Here is a 22,910-nt window from a genome sequence, read left to right on the forward strand (position 1 = left end):
GGCTCTGAAGAATTCACACAAGCACCTGATGGAGCTCTGTATCTAAATAAATAAGTGAAGGGAAACCAGACCTGCCAAAGGTGAAAGACACATAAATCTCAGTGGACCACCAACTTCCTCTCTTTTTTCTTTAACTATGAAATAAGTGATATTTCTATAACCTAGCATTAGCTTAAAGCTGTTGCATTGTGTGCTTTGACATATTTTAATACAGCATCTGGAGATCATTTCAAAGAGATACAGACTTTTCTGCCCTACAGGTTACCCATGTGCCTCAAAAGAAAGCAGCATATTCATTCTCCCATACATGATGTTGAGGCTTTTTCTTGCAAGTCTGTTAAACGTACCTCTTCCATTCTTTATCTCACTTCCAGAGCTGGACAGCCTAGGTTATCCGCAGGATCTTGCATCCAGTTGGGAACTGCTTGCACAAGATTCCCTTGATGACAGTTCCCATTAGCACACATTCATTTACACATACTTCTTTTTTCTTTTGCATTTGTGAAATTCCTTTCTTCAAGTGGATATGAAAGATTATTCCTTTAATAGTCCTTTCCCCACAGGTAGATAAGTCTCATTCAGGGAAGCTGCCGCTCACCATGACCACTAGATCAAAGGGGCTCCAGCAGAAAGACTGTTTCTGAATCTGTGAGGGGTCACTTGTCCTCTAAGCTCTGGCTGGCATTCACATCAAATGATGGTATGATTCCATCCCACCTGCTTTAGCATTACACTGTGGCTGAAGGAGTGCTATTTTCAGTGACGCTGTGTCAGGTCAGCTTACACACTAATCAGTTATCTCATAAAATAATGCAAAAATCAGTTGATCAATGTATCTTCCTTTGTCTTCTGGGCACTAAAACGCAAAGAAATCCTTGGCCAGTCACCAACAGCTATGGTGAGATGATAAGCTGAACATTTTCACAGTGTTTGCTTTACAGCCAATGAGCATATCTCAAGCCAGAACTGATTGCTGGTCCCTCTGAAGATCAAGTGGTGACACGCAACCAAAGGCAGACCCTTCCTGGAAAGACTAAATCACAGGAGCTGTGGCAACTGAAGCATGGGTTTGGGGAGCAGGGAAGTTCTAGTTCCTAACTTCTGTGAGAAGGAATATCCCATCCAGGTGTTCACTTCAAACCTGTGTGAATCTCATTGGAAGTCACGAAAGTGGGAAAACAAAGAACTACCCTGAAATCTTTGTGCAACTCCACAGGGCAGCCTCAATGGCCAGCGTCCTCAGGTTTCCTTTTCAGGCACTGTGTGTCCAGAAGATCAGTGCAGACAGAATTAGATGGAAGGCCTGCATATGGTTCTAAGCTGATCCACTATCAAAATGGATTACACCTTTCAAAGAGATGTTTTCTACCTATGACGGACTGCTTTTGCTCACTGTATCACCTATTAACTTCACTAAGGCTGTCAGGTCTAATTATAAATCACCTTCTTCAGTGACTTCACAGGTTCTGTAACTCTTGAATCTCCATCAGACATACAAAAAGCTTTCTCACATTTTTACTTGGAACAAGCAGACACAACAGAAGCTGCTTCTGACATTCACAGCGGCAGGTATCTGTTCATACACCCCTAGCAACCAGCTAAAACTAAAGGCATATTTAAAAAGAGTATTTTTATATCATAGCTGCACTTTTCTGAATGAGATCTCAACGCACTGACACCTGTGGAGTATTGCCTGAAAGACAACAGTTTTAGCCTCTTTCTGTATTATTTCTATCATTATGTGGTGACAACAAGTGGTACCTGAAAGACAGAACAGGGACAAAAAGGCCTAGTAACTGCTAGTTCAGAGATAAGGGGAAGGAATACACTGAATCTATTTTATAAACCCTTCCACTCTTAACAAAGTTCAAATCTTCACCTGCGTTAGAAGGACACAACAGTTACAAAGCCACAAAAAGAAGAGGAAAAAAGAAAGCTTTAACAGTAGCAATATTTACTACATGCTTTCTGTTCCAAATAATCAGAGAGCTGAGTCCATTTATGAAATGCAAGATCCTGCCTCTGGAAGGAACAGTTTGTAAGACTGGTGCCAGATGGACAGCTCTGGACACTGTTGTCTTTTCTTGCTCATTAGACAGGGTCTCCCATTGACTTTAGACAGGAAAGATGATGATGCTGCTTGGAAGATCTTAAAGAGCCCCCAGCATACGGCAGCATTATGACAAGTTAGACACTCTTGTACCCATTTATCAACTGTTCTCCTGATTTTAGAAAGAGCCTGTCAAGCACAAGGCGCCCTGAGTAGATAATTCAATTGCCCAACTTGCCTGTAGTTTTTATGTTTCTCTTTCTGTAGCTGAGCCTGAGCTGGGAATTCAGCTGCAAGCATTTCAACATTGATGATTCACTGTTTGAAGGACCTCCAGGGAAGTCCTACAGTACCTCCAGACAAAGTTCTCGCCTTTGGCTTTTCTTGGCTTGCAGGTTTATTACCCACTAGAGAGTTTAGACATAATACATCCAAATACAGCTTAAATTCCAGGTTCATACATGTGCTAATGGACCCTGGAGCTCCTAATTATAATTACATCTTCATATCAGCTGAATGAGATGCTAAATTACAGTCTTGATCCTACACTGTGCCTCTGCACAAAGCTACAGCTGATGTTGATTCCCAACTGGAAGAATGGGAGGGGGTACAGCAAGATCCAGATGTTGCTCATGTGAGTCAAGAAAGAAACCACTTTCTGATGTGCAAAATGATGACAATAAACTAATGTGAGCAAAATAACATTCCCCTTCCTGTCATTTTCCAAAACATAGCTCATGTCTTCAGACCTAAGGCTGTAATGAGAGGACAATGGCATATAATAATGGGAAATGTTGCTTAAAAGTAAGTTTGGGGTTTTTTTCAGTTAATGCACATTTTTACACTTTGTTTCCTCCTTGAAAGTTTGGCCCAAACAAATCTTCCTAAAGTTGATTTCTCTCAGGAGTAATAGGGTTGATGCAGCATTACACATTCATGCTCCAGATTCCAATAAAATAGTTGTTGCCATAGCAAAAAGTATTGTTGCAAAGACAACACACACAACGTAAGATTAAAGAAGAAAGCTCCAAAAGTCTTTCCAATGCTCAGCGATAACGTAGGAGATATTCTCCTAATTACATAAAGAGGAGAGTGTGCTACCGCTTTCACAGTCCTGCTGTGATGAAATAGGCTGGATCCTTTAAGACCCATTTTTCAACACACAAATTTCTAAGTTACTGGGGTTTTTCAAAATCACATCAATTCCTTCTAACATTATGTATATCATGATAAGGAAGAAGCTCTTTACTGTGAGGGTGGTGAGGCACTGGAACAGTTTGCCCAAAGAAGTGGTAAATGCTCCATCCCTGGCAGTGTTCAAGGTCAGTTTGGACAGAGCTTTGGGCAACATGGTCTAGTGTGAGGCATCCCCGCCCATGGCAGGGCGTTGAAACTAGATGATCTTAAGGTCCTTTCCAACCCAAACCATTCTGTGATTCTATGCTGCCTGAGGCCAGTCAAGGACTGGAGAAAGATACATTGTGCAAGGTACTGGACATAAGACGTAAAAAAAGCAGGTCATACTTTATAATCTGAGTTAATTTCAGGAAAAGAGGAGTAAATGGGGGAAAAAAGGTGAGCTGGGGTAGTATGAATGGAAAGACAAAGCAGCAGAGATCTAAATACACATGCTCATGTAGTTTGGCATGCCACTGCCTGCTCAGCCAGCACTGCTCAGTAAGCATTTTGGTAGAAGCTACTTTTAAGAAAAGTATCAAATAATAATAAGCTTTTCACTTTGCAGGCTTTCTTAGACACCTCCCAGCTTGAGAGGAGAGCATGGAAATGATTGCAGGAGTAGGCTATCATGTGGGAAAAATGTGCATTGCTGGAAAGTGAAGACAGCTGTAAATAATGATGCAGAACCATCTGAGACACAGAACAGGGTGAAAGTGGGAGAGAGAAGAGCAAGACAGCAGAACGTGTGAAATAGGACTAAGAGCCAGGAAAATTATCTAAGTAGCAGAGTTTGAATGGACTGTGAAGGGCGAGGTTGCAGAAAGCAGAGGGGGGACACTGCTTTAGTAAAACACGACCTGAAGGGAGCCCAGAAAAGCCTTTGCATGTGAGCGTACATCTTTACATAAAGGGCAGGTTCTCTGCATGTTGGAAGAGGCAGAAAGATTTACCCACAGACAGCCTGGGCGAGTCCAAAAAGGCGGCCAGGCTGAAAAAGAACCCCAGGTATGGCTTTTGGCAATAGGAGAACGCTGGGTCTGTTCCTGGTAGTGAAAGGAAAAGAGAACGCAAAAGAAAATGCAAATGTAGGGACTAAGATTAGAGATGATCTAAAAAGATGAATGAAAAGGTAACGTACAGAATAAAGGTGTATGGAGGGAAGTCGCAAAGTTCACTGAAGAGGGCAGCAATAAGAAGGAAGATGGGAGCATGTGATGTAGGAGAGGCACATAGTGAAAGCTGTAGGTGAATTGCAAATGGATGTAAGTGAACGGTTACACCCAACAAGCTATTAAGACAATGTTTGTGTTCCCAATTAACCATCCTGAAACATCTGACTTCACACTGAAACATTATTTTAATAGTTTGTAAATGTTTACACTGGAATTCAAATGGCATCAGGCAGAATTCCACCCCACTCGGCAGTCACACAACACGCTCTGCTTGACTTTGCCACTGGAAAGAGATGGAGAAACCAACCGCGTCTTCGGGTTTCAAGTGCAGAGGTGTAGCGGTTCTAAAGCACTTCTGTCCCTGTTTCTCTACGCTCTCTCCAGAGCACCCTTTCCAATTTTTCACAGCTAATGTGTGTCACTGTTTCTATATCCCTGCCTTCCTAAGTTATTTTTCTTTCCTCTTACCTCTATCCTATTGCCCTGCCCTTCTTTCCTTCACCTACTGTCCTTCACCTTTTGCAATACAGGTTCCTTCTGTCCTCCACTGCCACAGCACTAGTCAAGAGGAGCACAGAGAGCTGAGGAGAGTTGATCATTCCTGTTTTCTTATCTACTGCCCAGACTTACTACAGCTACAGTGCAAGCAGGGGGATGCAATTGCTTGCTAAGTCCTCTCCAGCGTGTGTGTTTCCATGGCGGAGCTCTCTGGTGGCATCTCCCAAAAATATAGTTGTCAGATTCAAGACTCTCACGTGAGCATGTTAAAAATGTCATTTTCCAGATTAAAAGAAAGAAAGAAAGAAAGAAAATAATTGGCCAAATTTGAAGTCCTCACTACAGACCGCAGAAGCACTAATAGTTCTCCAAATGGTAAAGTTTCTTATTTATACATACATATGGTCATAAATACAGGCATACCTACACACATCCCTGCAAACGTGGGCAAAACAATATCTCTTCTTTTCCCCCTAACCCCAGCTGGACAAAGAGCTGAGCATTTTAGAGTAAACTCTCAAAAATATTTGCCCAAGGCAGACAGCATGGAAAATTTTGGCCCAAATGGTTTAAGTTTGGCAAAGTTATAAGAAACAGAAAACAGGATCTTATAATAGAAAGCGCTGGGCAGCCTTATGGCAGACATCACTATTTGTGCTGCTTGTAAGACTTCATTTGCTTTAATAGGAGCTGCATGGCAGGGCTGTAACACCCTGGGGCTTCCTGTCTTTAATTTCCTTTGAATATAATCTTGGTCTTAAGCCTTCCTTCCTAAATAACCTCTGTCTTTCATTATTTTTTTAAGCAAATTACAACTTAACAAGCACACATTCTCGTGAGACACAGCCTCTCATTACCAAAATGACAGTGCTGCTTAGAATCTGCATTTCACAATCATTCAGTGACCAGTTCGATAGGGCAGTAAATAATTACACATCATCACTGCCAAAAAGTAAGTAAATAAGATATTATAATAAGTCCTTGTGTATAGCTACACCTTGCATCACTCAGTCACCTGGATGATTCTTGCAGAGGGGTACCCACGAAGTGAGCAGCAGGGAGGTGGATATGTGCAGTCCCAAGTGGTTGCCCAATCTTCAAATCTTCTTTATTTTTGGATAAACTCTGAAAGGTGTTTCTCAGCCCTTATTTAGGGCAAGACTGTCACAAGTAGAGGTAAGAGATAGCAGGATGTGGCTCAACAGTCTTGGATACATTAGATACAATTATTCTGCTGGAAGTCATTTTATATTCATTATCTTGCTTGGAATAACTTTTAGCTCCTTAGAAAGGATGGTCTCGCTTTGTAGGATTGGCTTCACAGATTCTCTAGACTCACAGTACCTGTAGGTTGCTTCACCCTCTGATGTGACATAAAATAGTCACTGTTTATGAAGCCAGGATCTTTTAAATCTAAGCCAAGCTTGTTGCAGAGTCCTTAGCTCCAAAATCTTCCAGGGCTGTATATTTTAAGCCAGAATATAGCATTTCGAATGCTTTGGGGCACTAGCGTAGCATTAGTGCTCAGAAATTTCAGCATAATGTCTTTATACTGCTTAAAGAGATGTGCCTAGCTCTGACCCTAAATCACCATCATCATTAAGCCATGCTTTTCAAACAATTATGACATAAATCACAGTCATACCTGAGGGGATGAGGCTCAAACAGTGAACCAAATAAAAGTGGATCCTATGTAAACTACTGGGTATAGGAAAGAAACTCACCCAGGCTAGTTCTGAGACACTTACTCTTCAAGATCTATTCCCCCCAACTCTTTTTCTCTTTGCCACTGCACACATGCAAATACATACTAGATTTAGTCTAAGAGGAAAGAGCCATTTTAGTGGCATGCCCCCTTTGCAGAGGCTGTCAAGAAGGTTTTCATTTGTTGTTCTGGATGCAGACTGCCTGGGGTGACTGCAGGCTGCCTCATGAGACCCTCCTAACCCACTTCTTCATGGTGAGCAGCCTTCAGTAGTTATCAGCTTCAGACCAATGTGACCAGTTGAACCAGAACTCAGAACTTCTGCATTCCTGTACCAAATATCCCTGAGTTAGCCATATAGCTCCTCTACAATGGATTTTTAAGAAGTTATTTCTTGTGTGATATTACAGGCTTTTGTGCACAAAACCCAATGTAGTTTCCCTTTAGTGGCTGACCAATTCTACAGCAATATCCTTAGCAAAACAATTGCCAGTTGTTTCAAGTACATATTCAGAGAGAAAATGAGTCTAAAGATCCTAAATCCTTCCTTTAGTGAATCAGCAAAATTATACAACCAAGTTTTTAATCCTCAGTTTGAATATGAATGAAAATTCCTGAAATACTTGAGTCGCCTTATTCAAGGTAAAGACCTGACTCCAGGAAAACTGATCCATCTTGAAAGCAAACAGAAAATAAGGGCTACACACATCTTCATGTGTGTTATGCTAGTCTAAGTAAAAAGATGACTAACATCACCCTCGATTCAACTTTCCACAGCAATTAGCTAAAGTATCTCAATTTATCTTTCCCTGACAGTTTATGATTTTAAGGAAATTTGAGATGTTTGGGTTGTTGGGTTTTTTTCCTTTTAATGGACATTTTAGCACCATCTGCTGGTGTTAAAACTTGCTCTGGAAACTAAACACCAGCCACCTCCTTCATTTTTACTTCCTTAAGGCCTACTTCTGGCTCTTATTAAGAAAGGTTAATTGCTTCTTTTCTCCTCCAGATCCCAGGATTGGATAAGTAATTTATCTGAATGAATCATGCATCCAGATGGGAGTATACCTTCTGCAGGCCATATATCAGTAGCGATACACTATTAGAGAAATACCTCATCTACAGCTACGTCCAAGAACCTCATTCCTTAAGGGGTAATAGAAAAGTTTTCCCCTGATTTAATGTGAGCTGATAGTGGTATTTAGACTAAAGAACTATGCTGTGATATTGGAGATGTAATGTGTGGTGTGCACAGTCAAAACCTGAGCTGTTAAAATTACCTCTGACTGTATCCAGTTATATAATTATATGACTGATCCCATCTAGTTCATTCAGTTGCTTTTTGATTTCCTGAGATTGCTTCTGGCTCAGCACCAGTTCTCTCCTGTTTCAGAACCTCCTGTGGCTTATCTGAAAGCACTTTAGGAAATGGTCACACTAGGTCTCAGCTGCCTTTCTACAGCACCTGAATACATGAAACATCTCCCACCTTCAGTACAAGTTGATCTCTGCCTTGGTTAAGCCAAGCTCATAGAATTCCTCTCTACAAGACTTGACAAATGTGAGGATTTGACTGGCAATATCACAGAGCACTAAGAAACCTGCCACAGATTTCACGGACTCCCCAGAGGGAAGAGTTAATATCAGCCCGTTTGAGTTCAGCCAGGTCTAGCAAGTAAATGTACCAGGGGAATTTCCAGTTGTTTTGTTCTGGCTGTTCTTCACATCAAAGTCTCCTGTGATATGGAAAACTGAGAATGGACCTGGGGATCATTTTTTTCAGGCTTCTCTTTCAATACTCAGCATTGATCTTTGTGGCCTATACTTCAATCTCTGTTCCACCTTGATGATCTCCCACCCACTATCATCACAGCCCTGTCTACATCTTTCACGTACACCTTCCTCTAAGGAATACGCTCTCCCCCTCAGGTCTCATCTGCAGCCATTCAACTCTCTTCTCAGCTGATCCTTTCTTGTGTTACAAACTCCTCCATGCAGAACACTAATGGTTTACAAATGAAATTCAGTTGTCTGAACCTTAATAGGATGTAGAGAAACAATCTCTCCAAAAAGCACATTCCAGATTGCTGCAAAAAGCTGATGTAAAAGCAGCAGACAGGATGAAATGTCGGTTTAATAGCATGGTGTGTCACAAGCTTATGGACTAGCAACAGGGCTGGGAAGTGAGTTCCTGGTACTGCAGCAAGGCTGTGTGCATCCCTTCACTGTCAGTATCAGTAGGTATCAGCAGGCTCCAGTAAACCAGTACCCTGCCATGGTCAACTTGGGCAGCAGTTGCCCCAAGGAAGCGAAATAGCCATGAGACACTGAATTATCTTTTGCTTTCCTTCCAGCCACAGAGATAAGGTGAGGCAAAGCCCAAACCCTGCTTGCCCATAAATTCTCTATCCTAGAGAGTGGTGACTGAAGACTTTTCAGATAGATGTTCTCGGGTAAGTTTTCAAAGTTGTGCTCAAAAGGGTCAAGTCAAAACCTAAATCCCGTTATTCGTTAGAAAGATTTGTGTGTACACCTCCCACATTCACTGCTTTGAAATGGACCCCTTAATGTCTGGAGGGGATACAAAGCCTATGGCTCTTCTAAGGTTTCAGAAGGAGGAAGAAAGGCCATGACCTTTAATAAAGATTATTCTAGAGAAACAGGACTACTTGCCTTTGCCTAATCTTTTACAAAACAAGCTTGACAAAAAATGCAATGAAGTAACCTAAACCAATTCCTTAAGAGGTATAAAGAATCAAGGAGGACCTTGAACACATTATATGCAGTGATGGAAAAACTATGATCAAGAAGTTTAGGCCAGAGATGGTTCCACTGGCAGGACCCAGCCTCTCTGCATTGCAAAATAAAGAGACATATTTAGTATAATTAGCCCAATTATGGCTGCCAACAGTGGTGAATGTCAATCCAAACTCATTCTGAATTGCTTCTTTCTATGTGAATATCGTTCATGTCTAATTTCCATCAATATCATTGAGATTCAGAAAGAGGGTTATCGAGATGAGATGATTTGGGTGGGGACGGGTGAGAAAACTCTTTGCTGTTTCAGCAAAACAGAAACCGTGGAAGCAAATTAATTTGGGCAAATTTCCCATTAAAACAAAGCCAGAACCTTTTGAAACTATCCAAATGTCCTTTCCAAAATATTCTGCACAAGTGAGTTCCTTTGAATTGCAATCAGCTTCTGCTTTTCAAATTCAAATGGATGTGTATTCAAATAAAAGGTGAAAGTTGGAATTAAAGCTTTCCAAATTTAATAAAACTAATTGCCCTGATCTCACAGATAGCATTCGTGACAGGAAGCCACCCTGTGCACTGGGACACAGACAGCAGGGACCTCCTGAGCTCCACTGTGCTTTCTTCCAATGGCTGCAGGTACATGGGAATTGAGAGTGCAACACACTGCTAGAGATGTCATAGAAAGTCATGGACAGTTTAATGAGATTGATAATAACTGCATTAAAAGACTGCCAAGTGCATGCAGAAAACTGGAATGGCTTTCAGTAGCAGTAGGAAAGTGGCAAATTTATCCAAAGACAAGTGTGGTCTCAGTACATTTTCCTACTAACAGACATTTACCTCAGAAAATATAAATAATTTACCACCATTTTTTTAATATCTGAATGTAGCTTCTCCATGTCCACTGAGAAAGTGGGTAACTGAGATATACACAGAATTCCCAGTTATTCATCTAGATTTCTGATGCTGCATTTCTGATGCCTTGAGACAGAGGATAGGATATTGTAACAAAACGTGATACAAGAGCTATAACAGATTATTCAATTCATTGCATTGAACTGCCTGAATAGTCAATTACAGAAAACATTCTGCATTTTAGAAGTAGTAATATTTTAATTACATGACAAAAAAACAGATATTAGATGAAACTAAACCAAAGAGTTATTTTAAGTGTGTTTCTCATTTCTCGTCTCATCCTACTGGTAGAAGTAAGAAATGTCAGAATAATGAATAAATGTGCACTGAAAATCCCCAAACATCCCTCATCCCTGATCCTCTATCTCAGAGAGAGAAGCAAGACTTACCATTTGGGTTGTCAGAGGTTAGCCTATGTCCTTTCGGTGTTTGGTTTCAGCTGTGGTCTCTCTGTGAAAGAGAAATGCCATTCTTGCACATCTGATGGGTTCCTTCATGCTTTGGAAAAGAAGAAATAATTTTTTCTCATTAATAAATACTTTAATTTAGAACTTTTGGCTTAATTACGATTTTTTCTACCCCAAGAAGTGCAAACTTGCAAGGTGTTAGGATTTTCACAGGCCACACAAAAGAACTTCAAACTGCAGTAAAGACAATTTCAATGTCTGATGAGTGCTGCCCCATCCATGGCTTCTCCTGCCCGGTCTCCTGGGGCTCTGTGTTAGCTCAGTCCTCTTGTCCTCACATTAGGCTACACAATTTACTCACAAGAAATAACAAAATGGTTTAGGTGGTTGAAGCATATGGTTTTCAATGGGCCTTGCCAAGGATAGGTTTCACTGGGTGAACAGGGATAGTGTTGGATCAATTGCCTAACACAAATGTGCATTTTGTGGTTATTCATCTTCCACTATTATTAGGCATAAGCAAGAAACCACCCAACTTCACCTCAAACCTAACTAGGACATTCATCTTCCATGAGTATGTTTGCTGCTACTGGAAGAACACAAATAGTCTCCCGCTCAACTCTGATACGATAAGCTATATGCTTCCTCTTGGAACTAATCCAGCTTCCACTGGAGGCAACACAAAAAAGACCATTAATAAATTATGAGAGCCTTTAACACGTAACAAGTGTTGCCCTGGAACTTTTAATAGTTCACTTCCTAACCAGCACTACTGTTCAGATAACTTCTGTTCCTCCAACCTGACACAACCAACCAAAGAGTTCACTAAGCCTTTAGTTAATTAGTTAGACAGACAGACAGATCTTTTGGCTGAGATGATAACATCCAAACATCCCATTCACAGCTGGAGGTGTGTGTTCTTTACATGAAAATCCTGAGTCTGGTCCACAGCAGTTACAATGGTAGCTGTATTCATAGGTTACTGTGCATGCATAGAAGATGCTACTTGGAGCAATATATTGTCATTCTGGTTCAGAACTTACAGGCAAAGTGAGCTGGTGTATGTTAACAGGTAATATTAGCACTTCAGATCAGTAACACTGATCTGACTATGACAAAATTGAATAGCAACAAACCCCAACTTCCGAGTACGTTCCTTAACATAGAAGTATTTCTTCAGTAGCACTGAAATAAAAATGTAGTTGCAAAACTTAAAACTGGATTTCAAACTCTTTAAGTTCATGGAGAATGTATAAAGATGGCATTTCTACCCTTTGACTGTGATCAGAAGAGGAAAAGCAAGGCAAAGCCCAAGTATTAGGCATACACAGAAATAAAAGGAACACAAGCACACTGCAGTGAAGCGATGCTTAAGGTGACAATGAATTCAGCAGCAGCAAAGTATTACTTTCATAAGGGTTTTTATTCACACAATAGAACCTGATAGCTGAAAAAGAGGGATCCCTCCCCCCACTCATCATTCAGGTGAAAAAAGATTAAAATCTGGAGCAGAAATCCCTTCAACCCATCAGGAAAAGGTGCAGCCTTAGTAGAGTGCAATGAAATTAAAAAAGATGTCATGTAGCTGTGTCAGCCACATCTGTGACCCATATGGTGCATGTAACAAGAGCATATGTCTATACCTAAAGAGAACATTATATGCTGTATAAGGCTAGGGCAAATGTAAAAGTGAAGTAGAACACCTTCACATTACAAACACAGTTTGTTATTGGTGTCACATCAAAGAAAGAGTCTCGAGGAATTATTGGCCTCTGAAGTCATTTAATTATGATTAAGTGAACTAAGAACTAATGTAAATGGTATTTTATACCCCAGTGAATTAAAGTATGAGATCTAGTCAAGGTGAATAAGATTTACAGCCAAAACTCATGCAACCTTACAGTAATTTCATGACACTTTTACTACTAACCGAGACATTTCAGTTCTTGAAATAATTAAAAGTACACAAGGAAATTTTATTCTTTGGATACTTATAATACACCATGGACAGAGAAGAGAATAGGTTGCTTCAAGTGATTTATGCACGTCTATTTTTGTTATAAAAGGGACACAGATAATGTGAGGTAAATACAACCTTCGGCGTTTACTATGAAAAAGAAAAGCAAGCATAGTAGGATGCCCACAAATCTCTTTCATTTGGACTAAGTCTGACCCAGATTAAAGACTCAAGCCTCATCTTTGGCTAATCCCAAATACCTGTCTGCTAAAGAACACATTTGCTATGTAGAGCCCCCATGTGTAATACAAGCAAATAAAGTCAGCCAACTCACTTTAAAGATACTAAGGGTCTTCTCACAGATTTTTAACTCTAAGGAAAACTATTCCCAGGTATTTGTCTTCAAATAGAATGAAGAGTGTCCAAGAAGAAATGCATAATGTATCAATGAATAGTTATATTTCACAGCTTTTCCAGCTGGAAGTAAACTCATTTTCCAGTGACAACTGTTAATCCACTCTCTTCTAGAGTCACTGTTTGAAAGGCTCCAGGTAAAGAGCAGAAACTTGGCTGACAGAAAAAGTGCCAGATGGCTGCTGGGATGCGAAAAAAAACCAAAGAGAAGAAAACAGTGAAATGTGAGTTGTAGAAATAGGGATTGAATCACAATATAAAATGTAAGTAGAGAACCAGAGCCTTCAAAATTTAACAGGAGCCATGTTAGCAACATAGCATCTACCCAAGTGGTAAACGTGACGGCCTCAGGAGGCCCTTCAAATGCAACAGAGCATTAGCAAATTGCATAAATTATATGTCTAAAGAGTGCTCTTTGAGCAGTCCCTTTTGGCTGATGTGGCCATACACATTTGCACAAACCTATCTCCTCATACCTAACGTGTAAACCTGAATACTCAGGCCATACCAGTATGTGTTTCTTACACATAAACTGTGCACTTATTCAGTCTTTTAAAAAAACCTTTAAAATTCCCAATAATCTATTTGGGAATCAAAGGGATCAAAATTCATATGCTTAAAAAGCACTAATATAAATATTCATGCTGTGCTACTAGACATTATCTTCAGAATAGGATAGTGTGGAAGAATAGGAATTCTGACACCAAAATTTAGCTTTAAAGATAAGACGAGTGACTTGGGAACACAAATGAGACAGTCTGGGTTACTAAATACACATTCTTGACCTGTTGGTCACCTCCTAGCTCTAGACACTAAAGTTAGGAACACCTTTATTGTTGTTGCTTTTTAAATGTCTCATTTTAGCTTGCCTCCAGCAACACTGCCCTAAAGGAAGCCACTAGAACTGCATTTACGTTCATGAGTACCCAGACTTGTATCAACTTTTGCATATTTGTAGTGCACCCAGTTGGGGCCAAGTGTGGTGATTGTGTGATACAATCCACTTGAAGAACAGGGCCACCACTGTCGGCTGTGCTGGGTGGCAGTAGCTCAGTTTTCCATTTCCTACCTATCCTGAAAAATGATGGTCTGCGGGGATTTTTTCAAATAGTGAGGCTTACAGCGGATGCTGTTTGTGAAATGAAGAGTGCTGCATGTGCAGAGCAAGCTCAGGAACAAAGGGTTGCTCTCAGCCACCCGGACTCATCACACCCACTCTTAGGCACACCATTCTGCCACCTCGTCCTAGAGAGAGCGCTGTAAAAGAGCCTTCCAGAATATCCCCCTTTCCCCTTGCCCTTCTTCATTTGCCTTTCCTTCCATTAGATGATCCTCAGCCTGACTGGTATGAGAGACTTCATTAAAAAATTCCAGTTGAACTGAACTAGCCGATTCCTCCTGCCAATGAAATTGCTTTTGCTAAGAAGTCTGTGTAAAAGACCAGCACCTGGAGACATGAGATTGCTCAAGGGATTGGTAACAGGCGATGGAATATTTAATCTCTAGGGTATTGGCTTGAATCCAGAGTCAGGACCAAACTTGAAGCATCAGTCTCCTGGGCAGGCTGCCACATGACACCTTTAAAAATTACACTCCTCCACTCAGGAGAGCCTTTACCAACCTTGTGTTGAGAAACTTTCTCCTCTCTCCAGGCTGAACCTTACAGCTGAGGCCACTGCAACTTGGAAGGTTATAATTTAGAAACGTGCAAAACATTATGCCAACACAAAATAAAAGTTTTAGTGCAACTGTATGAGCAAGCCCATGAACGAGATTTAGTGGTCTGTCAGAGGACTGGCGTGTACACTCATGATTCTGCTGTCACTACATGCTGTAACACAAGATGACAGAACTTCTCTGTGCCCAGAGCATAAAAACTACATGCACTTACGCCAACAATCTTCTACTTCTCCCATACTGAATCTTTATGGATCAAAAATCCAACTACAAAATCAGAATAATTAGAAAAAAAAAAGGAAGAAAATAATTTTTCATGGAAAGTAAAAGGTAGCGAGGGTAGAAACCATCAAAACTAAAAACCACTTAAAGCCAAAGAACACAATAGGAATTGAGTCTGTTTTAAACAAAAGACATTCCCCTGCACCTTTTCCCATACACAGCAGCAGCAGCTGTCTGCTCCTTCTCTGTGATGGTGTTGGAAAGAAAATTCCTTATGCCACTCCCTTCCCTCCTTCTGTGTTATCATTGTCCACAGCAGATTTCTTCACACCCTTCATTAAGCCTGATCCTCTTGCTTGTTGAGCAAAGACAAAATTATTTCCATTTGATGTTTTGTATCACTGTTCATCTCAATGAAAATACAGTAACTCCCTCTATTAGTGACTCCCAACTTAGCAGCTCTGTGGCTGTACAGTATCAGTGCGAGCGCAGCTGGAGAAATAAAACCCATGTAAATAGCTGAAAAGATAGGTAAAAGTCTGGGCAGTGATCCAAAAACACTAAACCACAGACTCCCAACATCTGGTTCAGGGTGGATTCCAAGAAAGACAGAAAGACAGAAAAAGAAAGACAGAAAGAAAGGATTGATTTCTCCGTGTATATTTTTTACATAAGGTTTCCATTTGTTTTTTTAATTTGTCAAAACTTTTACTCAATTATTGTGGTTTCATTTCTCCACCTGACTGCATCCTGTTGCTTCACTATTTTAGCCATATTAACCAGAAGGAAGCAGTGCCTGGGACAGGAGTTATAAGCAGCCCTCAGTTTCATACTTGCATGTTTTATTGTGATAAAAAGCAAATTACAGATAAAACCCTCTAAACCTCACTATCCAGCCTCTCTCTCTTTTTAGCTAGGACTGGGCCCATGACATATCCATGGGAATCCTATTCTGATTTCCTGACCCTTCAGGCGAATGGTGCCAACAGAGCTAACCCTGATAGTTACTCAGCTTGTCTCAGCACTGCAGACTCCAGAGTGAAGCCCACACTGCCAAGGACGTACATGAGGCACCCAGGACTCCACCACTTTGACCACCACGTTCTCTGCTGTGAACAGTTTGAAGAGCTGAGAGCTTCTGCTAAGTTGTTCAGAGACAATGTAAGTTTCAAAGTCTCATACATGACTTAAAATCATAAAAGCTCCCTGGTTTTCAGGAATATTTCTACCCTTAATGTACCTGAGCTGTTCTCAAACTCCTGCCTTACCAGGTTAAATGAGCATATCATCTATTCCACATGTTCAGACTGATGTTCTGGCCACACAGAATGCCCCCGGCTATCAACACATAACGTCTACCACTGATATGTCCAGATATCCTTCCCCCAGCTTGCTCAAAGAGAGCTGAAGATAGCTGATGGGTATCTGACGGATAGCTCACCTCTCTACAAATGTCTCACTACCATCAGGACTCTCTCCCAAGCAGGGAGCCTGGGTGTCTTAAGGGGTTTTGCTTTGCGTTAAGTAGCAAACATGCCCTTGGGCCGCCTCGCTGCTCACACACCAGCTTTGTCCCCACTCTTTACCAGGACTCCTCGCCAGGGGACCAAGCTGCCTGTGCTGCAGATAGGCCTCTGTGGCCTTCCAACTGCTGCCAGTGGCATCCAAACCTCAAAAACTCTTGATGCATGCATGCATGCACAATAGTCATTAAATGCACAAACGAGATAATGAGAAGCTCTGAAAAGTCTCCAAACAATTTCAAATTTGCCTACTTTGTGCTTCAACGCTGCCTCACTCGGAGCTGAGCCATGCACTTGTGTGCTTTCCAAGGGTTGTTATACCCAGAAAGAGAAAAAAACTCACATGGTAATTGTGTGATTCTCCTGCCCAAAGATTAATTCCCACCTACATGTGGGCAAGGTGTGTGTTTTCTTACTTTCTCCTCTCTCAAAGGAGAAGGAAGGTTCAGGACCGTGTTCAAGACTTGGCATCAAAGCGAGTGCACAGCCAGGCTGGACACAACCCTCACCCTTTGCCAGTGCTGAGCCCTAGCCTGGGGCACCAAACAATTTATTTCCACAAGAAGCCCTTTTCTGCAGCATGCAAGTGGCTTCAGGTAAAATACACTGCCAGCAGAATGGCAACAGGCCACTACTCGTGTCTCTTACTCTGCAATGAGCTTTCCACCTACATAAGGAGGCGATGACATTACCGAAATGGGAATCCCATTATGGCATTGACAACTAATACCAGGAGATGAATTCTGTCCCTCAGAACCAAAGCCCCTGAGAAATAAGGAACCTACTGTTCTTGAAGATCTGTGCAATTTATTCTTTAATACTGAAGCCTAAGGGCAGCAATTACATATGCATATTATTCAAACCTGAATTCTTCTCCTGAAACTCTCTTTAAATTATGCCAGTTTACAAGTCTATCTTTTCTACCTGCTCACAGCTTGCTACCACAGAAAGATCAGCTTTATCCCACAGCCTGCCCTCCTCCTGCCCGTGCCTTCTCATTCCTCCCTTTGCATCAGCCCTAGCTTTGAACTGACCCTTTAGTGAGCACAGTCAGCTCTCTAGACCACCAGAAAACAACTGACTGTGGAAATATTTGACTGATGTTCCACTGCCCCAGGCAGAAGAAAGAGAATAAAGCAGCCTGTTGCATAGTTGACAAAGCATGAGTGCTTTGAAAAATGACTGATAGGCCCTCCACCCCATACCTTTGTGCTACCCACATCAGTCTAAATGCGTATGTTCACACCCGGGCATCTAGATCACACACTGAACTGAAGGAATAGTCACAAATGAGAGAGGTCATTTCAAATCAATCAGTTTCCTTCTGAGCTACACTAACACCACTTTATAATGACAGTGACAGAGAAGCTGCATGAAGTGCTCAGATCTAATCCAGTACCTTTACCCCATCTCCTGCAGTTACTAGATTCTTCTGCAATCAAATAATCTGGCACAAAGCAAACCCCAAAAGACAGGGCAGGACAGAAAATTTTCACCTGAATTTCCTTCCAGTGAGTTTGGAACTGTTGGGTTGGTTTGGAGATGAGGTACTTGCTGATATACAGGGTTAAAAATGGGGGGAAGGAGGAAAGGGGAAGTGTCTTGAATACAGCCTCCACGATTCACTCGTCAGCCAGAATTAACTAAAGCATTTCATAAATAATTATATTAGATAAAATTCTAGCATTATATAGAATGTATTTTTGCAGTCTATAAGCCACTTGAAAAGATGAATAATGACAGTGAAGAGCACATCTTTATCCTTCCTTTACCAAGTTCTTGCTTTACAGACAGATTTCTACACAAACAGGCCAAAAAGCTGGACTGGAGACAGCACAGCTTCACCCTGCACAATGAAGGCAACCCACCATGGCAGTGAAGCTCAAAGGAAGTCACTTTTTACTCACTCTCAGCCCTCTGGCTTTTCAGCACCTGGACACCAGTTCTGAAACGATGACCTCATCATTTATCATTTTACCTTTCAGTGCTTTACTTAATACATGACCTGCTCAGTAAAATATTTGCAGACTTGGTACTCTGGTACTTTATCCCATTACAAAGGCACGCATAACATTTCACATCTCTTTCATGCAGGTGGTCCTCTGTTCTGACTCAAGGCCAAACAGAATATAAAGTTAGGCCAGTTCAGCAGTATAGGTGAAGGCATCTGAACTGAGGGGAGGGAGTATGGTAACTCCAGATGCCAATTGTGGCTATACATTTCAAAGATAGTGCTAATTTATTTATTTGGCTTACAGTGACCGAATCCATCTGTTCAGGAGAGATGATCAACCACAAGACATCTAAGAATCACTAAGAATCAACTTTTTTTATTAAAATTGTTCACATATGTCCCAAGGAGCCACAGAAAGGTGTATTAAAAATGGCCCCATACTTGCAGGCAATTCTACTCCACTAAATATTATGAGTACACATGTCTCAGACCCAGTGCTTGAGATTTACAACCAGCAAACAGGATATATCAATGAAGCATCTAGACAGAGGAGTTAGGTACATCCAGGCAGGAGGCATTTCTTTTCAGCTTCCCTACAGAACGCATTTGCACAACTGGTTTTGATTTCTATTTATACTCCTCACTAAGGAGATAGATGTGAAATTTGGTGCTTACGGCACTCCGTGCTGATAGGTACTGAGAATGCTGCCAGCTCCAGAGATGACACTAAGCTGTGGGCACTCGGTCCCATATAGGTCCCTCCCAAAGGAAGTCTGCCCTTTCAGAAAAGACACAAGGCAAAGAGATGTCAGGAAGAAGACTTCCTCTGCAGTCTGCCTTTCTGTAACACAGCCCTTCCATTCCGGAACAGAGCCTGCCTAAGCAAAGACTGTCACAAGAGCAAAAAAGCAGACCCAAAGACACACAGGTGACAGAAAGTCAGAGGGAAAAGCTCTTCACAGAGCCCTTTATTATGAAAGGTTGCTAAGGAAATTGCTGGGTCTAGAGTGACTGACTTACTATTCTTTCTCTTTTTTTCAAAGACTCAGGTATTGTGCTCTCAAATTAAGATTTGGCTTCGGCTTTTAGAAAGACATGAATAATAATAAAACCATATTGCCGCACATATGACTTATGATTAAGCAGCTCTCTGGGTTATATACAGAGGAAATGTCTGAAAAGGCACTGGCTGACACTTATCAAAGAATTTGGAAATGGAAATTACAGCAAGAGAAAGTAAATTAGCCAAGAATTTTAAAAGAAACAGGATATAATGATCAAATAGATGACATCAAATTAAAACCCCAGACCAGGAACCAATGCTAAAACCGTCAGGAAGACATGCTGTCAGGCTGGTGACATCATATTTATGTATGTCCTATGTCATTCAGACATGTTCTGGTGGTTTCATTAAGGATACAAAGCATATGATCTCAAACCCTGTGCTTTTGTCTCTGTTGTACATTATCAGCTTTCCAGCTCTGCAGATTACTGAAGTGAGTCCCCATTCATAACTCTGTTGCTCAAATTCTACTTCGAGTCAGTGTTGGAAGGTTGTGCTTTCCAGTAGCGTGCTTATTGTGAAGAAAAGAGTGCAGCGTTTTCAAGACATGAGTTAATGAGTCACACTGTTAGTGTTTCCCAAATAAATTAATAACAACAACTAACAATTCATTCCTAAAGTTCCTGCATGCCCACAATTCCAACTGACTGCGGCGGGAGCCAGAAATGCTCTGCGGCTTTGAACTGAAACCCATCCGATGTGTTCCACCAGAGACTTCTACAGATGAAGCTGACGATGGTTAGAAGCGACACTTAAAAATCTTTGGAAATATTAACATTTAAACTCCTAAAGCAGTCAAATGCAATAAGCTTTTTATAGAACACAGCCCCCTGAGACTGCTACTCCCTTCACCTGCGCAACCTGCCAGTGAGTAGCAGATTCTATATTTATTAATGTTATGGGCATTGACAACAGCATCATTACAATCATGCAGTACCAATTATTCCTGAGGGATTATTGACAGCATTGGCAGAGCAATCCAAATAGAAAAAGGACAACTTTTATGAAATCACCAGCACCTCCAAGAAAAGCTGACACCTGAACTCCGTCCTGGATGAATCTATGTTGATGACACTATCTGAGATGTGTGTAGGTACACCTTTGTGTGAGGACGCCAGAGGTTTGGTGTTTGGGGCGTTGGTTTTTGTTGGGTTTTTTTTACAAGCTGGGTGTTAACATTCCCTTCCATGTGCAAAGAGAAGAGGTGGCCGGGGATAGTGCACAGCTTTGCCCAACTCAAGGCATTTTAATGAAAACAGCAGCAACCGCCTCATATGTTGAGCTCCAGCCTGAAGCCTTCCATCCCCCCTACTGCTGAGGGGGACTGCTCTGCAGTTGTTCTGCGTGAACAGCTTTTAAGATTTCAATTCAGGGAAGCACAGTAAGATACAAAATCACTTTGGCTTCTGCAGCAGCTACACAACTGCCTTAGCTCTGCCCTGGAAAGAAATACCCCAAGGCTGGGAACTCTTTGTGTTCAGCTATTAGGAACAAGAGAAACAGAATCAGAAATGAAGATTGACTTGTGTAAAGCAAGCCTGGATGGTGGGCGAGGGTGGTGGAGCTGTTTAAGTGAGGGCAGCCGGCAGTTCACCTATGTGGGGAGAGGAAGGCAGCGTGGGGAGGGTTATATAAGCAAAGTCACTGGTGGAATGTGCAGAATGTACACACAGGGTGTGCCGGCCGCACCGCGCCAGGCCGGGCGGCGCGAGCAGCCTCCCAGCCCGTGTGGAACAGGTTGCCTGACAAAAGGCATTTCCAAACTGCAGCCTGCCTTCTCTGTCCTTGGACTCAAAGCCACAAAAGTCATCAGATACCAGCGTGGATGGTGCAGTGTGTTATTTAATGCGACTAAGATGATCATAAATAAAACAGTCATCATTTCTCTGGTGCCCTCATCCCCCCCCTCCTGAAACAGGCGAGACTTCTGCAATTGTTGGCAACAAAGAGCAGGCAAGATATACAATCAAAGGTAAAGAAAAAACTTCATACCATTTCCAAAGCAGTCCAGATCTTTTTCTCTTGCTGCTTTGGGTATTTTTCCATGACTGATTAACACATCCCCCTCTAAAACTTACCCCAAACCCCAAGCAAATAAACGGAAAAAGGGAATATTTCAATTTGCAATGAGTCTGCGCTAACCACTCTGATACTCACTCTTCAGGTGCCACTTGAAACAATCAAATCCAACTGGCAAAGGTATTGAAATTAAGTCCACTTTAAATTGACAGATGTTTGTAAAGCAAGTGCTCATGGAATCATGAAATAAAACCTCACCCAGCTGAGAGGTAGATTTATCTATCTAATGCATAAATCCAAGGATCTGTGGAAATTTGTGTGTTGAATGCATTTGCTGAATACTTGATCCCTGCCTTTGTGGACTGGCTATGGGCATACAAAAGTGCATGAGTATCCTCTGACTTCAGGATGAGACCAGTTAGGAACAGAATTCCACCCCTTCCCACTCAGCTACAGGACTGCAACCTGTAAGTGTTTTGGGACTGCAAACGAGAACACTGAGTTAAACTAGCTAACAGTGGCACCTGAACCAGCTCTAATGATCAGAACTAATTATAAGAAAAGTTAACACATCGAATGTCAAAGATGAAGCCACAGAGGAAATGTAACACATGAAACACATGTTCCAGACATGCTGTTTAAAACAAAACTGAAAAAAAGAAGGTCAAGGGACCTGGAATATTTCTCACAGAGATTCTGCAAGCTAAGGAGTGAAATGGCATTAAAGAAATTACATGGTTTCAAATTACTCAGTATGCAACTACAAACTACAGAAGGATATGGCTCTGCAGGAGTACCCTGCCTATAACAGGACAACTGTGCCTGGAGAAATACATACAGAAGAGCAGAAACTATCACATACTGTTTAACTGGTGGCCATGACTTACTTTCAGTCCCGTAAACACCAACCAATCTCTTCTTCAGCAGCAGGATTTTGGATGGACTCATTAAGCAGTTCTGTATTGAGAAATGAAGACAACCGTTAGCAGGCACTAAGACCATATCACCTTGTATATAGGCCCCCAGCAGCAAATGGATGCAGGTATCTCTGAAGCCTTATCACACCAGCTCAGGGTTGAGGCACGAAGGTAAGTTTAACTTAGAAGCAGATGTCATTCACAGCAGTTAGTTCTTTTTTTAGGTCCAAAGCTTCACACACGACCACCATTTCCAGAGATAGCATTGTGTTTTCCAGAAAGGATTGCATTCAACTTCTGGTAGAAAAGGGATTCCCACTTCTGGAAATTTCATATTCTCAAGTGCCATTTTTCATAGAAATGGCCTCATTTCTGAGTTCATAGAAAGCGGAGAAAGCAATAAAACTTTTAGATGTGAGGTGATTTTTCATCTTGCTAGAAATACTTTAGCACAATTCTAATTCACCATCATCCCCAGAAA

General features: G+C 41.5%; 1 long non-coding RNA gene across 1 annotated transcript in view; it reads right to left on the reverse strand.

The window, feature by feature from the left end:
- LOC115612668 overlaps window positions 1–22,910 on the reverse strand; it is a 40,963-nt gene that overhangs the window by 16,690 nt on the left and 1,363 nt on the right. The window contains exons 2-3 of the long non-coding RNA XR_003993109.1: window positions 22,400–22,469; window positions 10,666–10,774 (exon numbers count right to left, since the gene is read on the reverse strand). This is a non-coding gene — a long non-coding RNA (uncharacterized LOC115612668). The remainder of the gene's footprint in view (window positions 1–10,665; window positions 10,775–22,399; window positions 22,470–22,910) is intronic.

The sequence above is a fragment of the Strigops habroptila genome, chromosome 9 (assembly GCF_004027225.2).
Source record: "Strigops habroptila isolate Jane chromosome 9, bStrHab1.2.pri, whole genome shotgun sequence".
Taxonomy (NCBI): Eukaryota; Metazoa; Chordata; class Aves; order Psittaciformes; family Psittacidae; genus Strigops; species Strigops habroptila.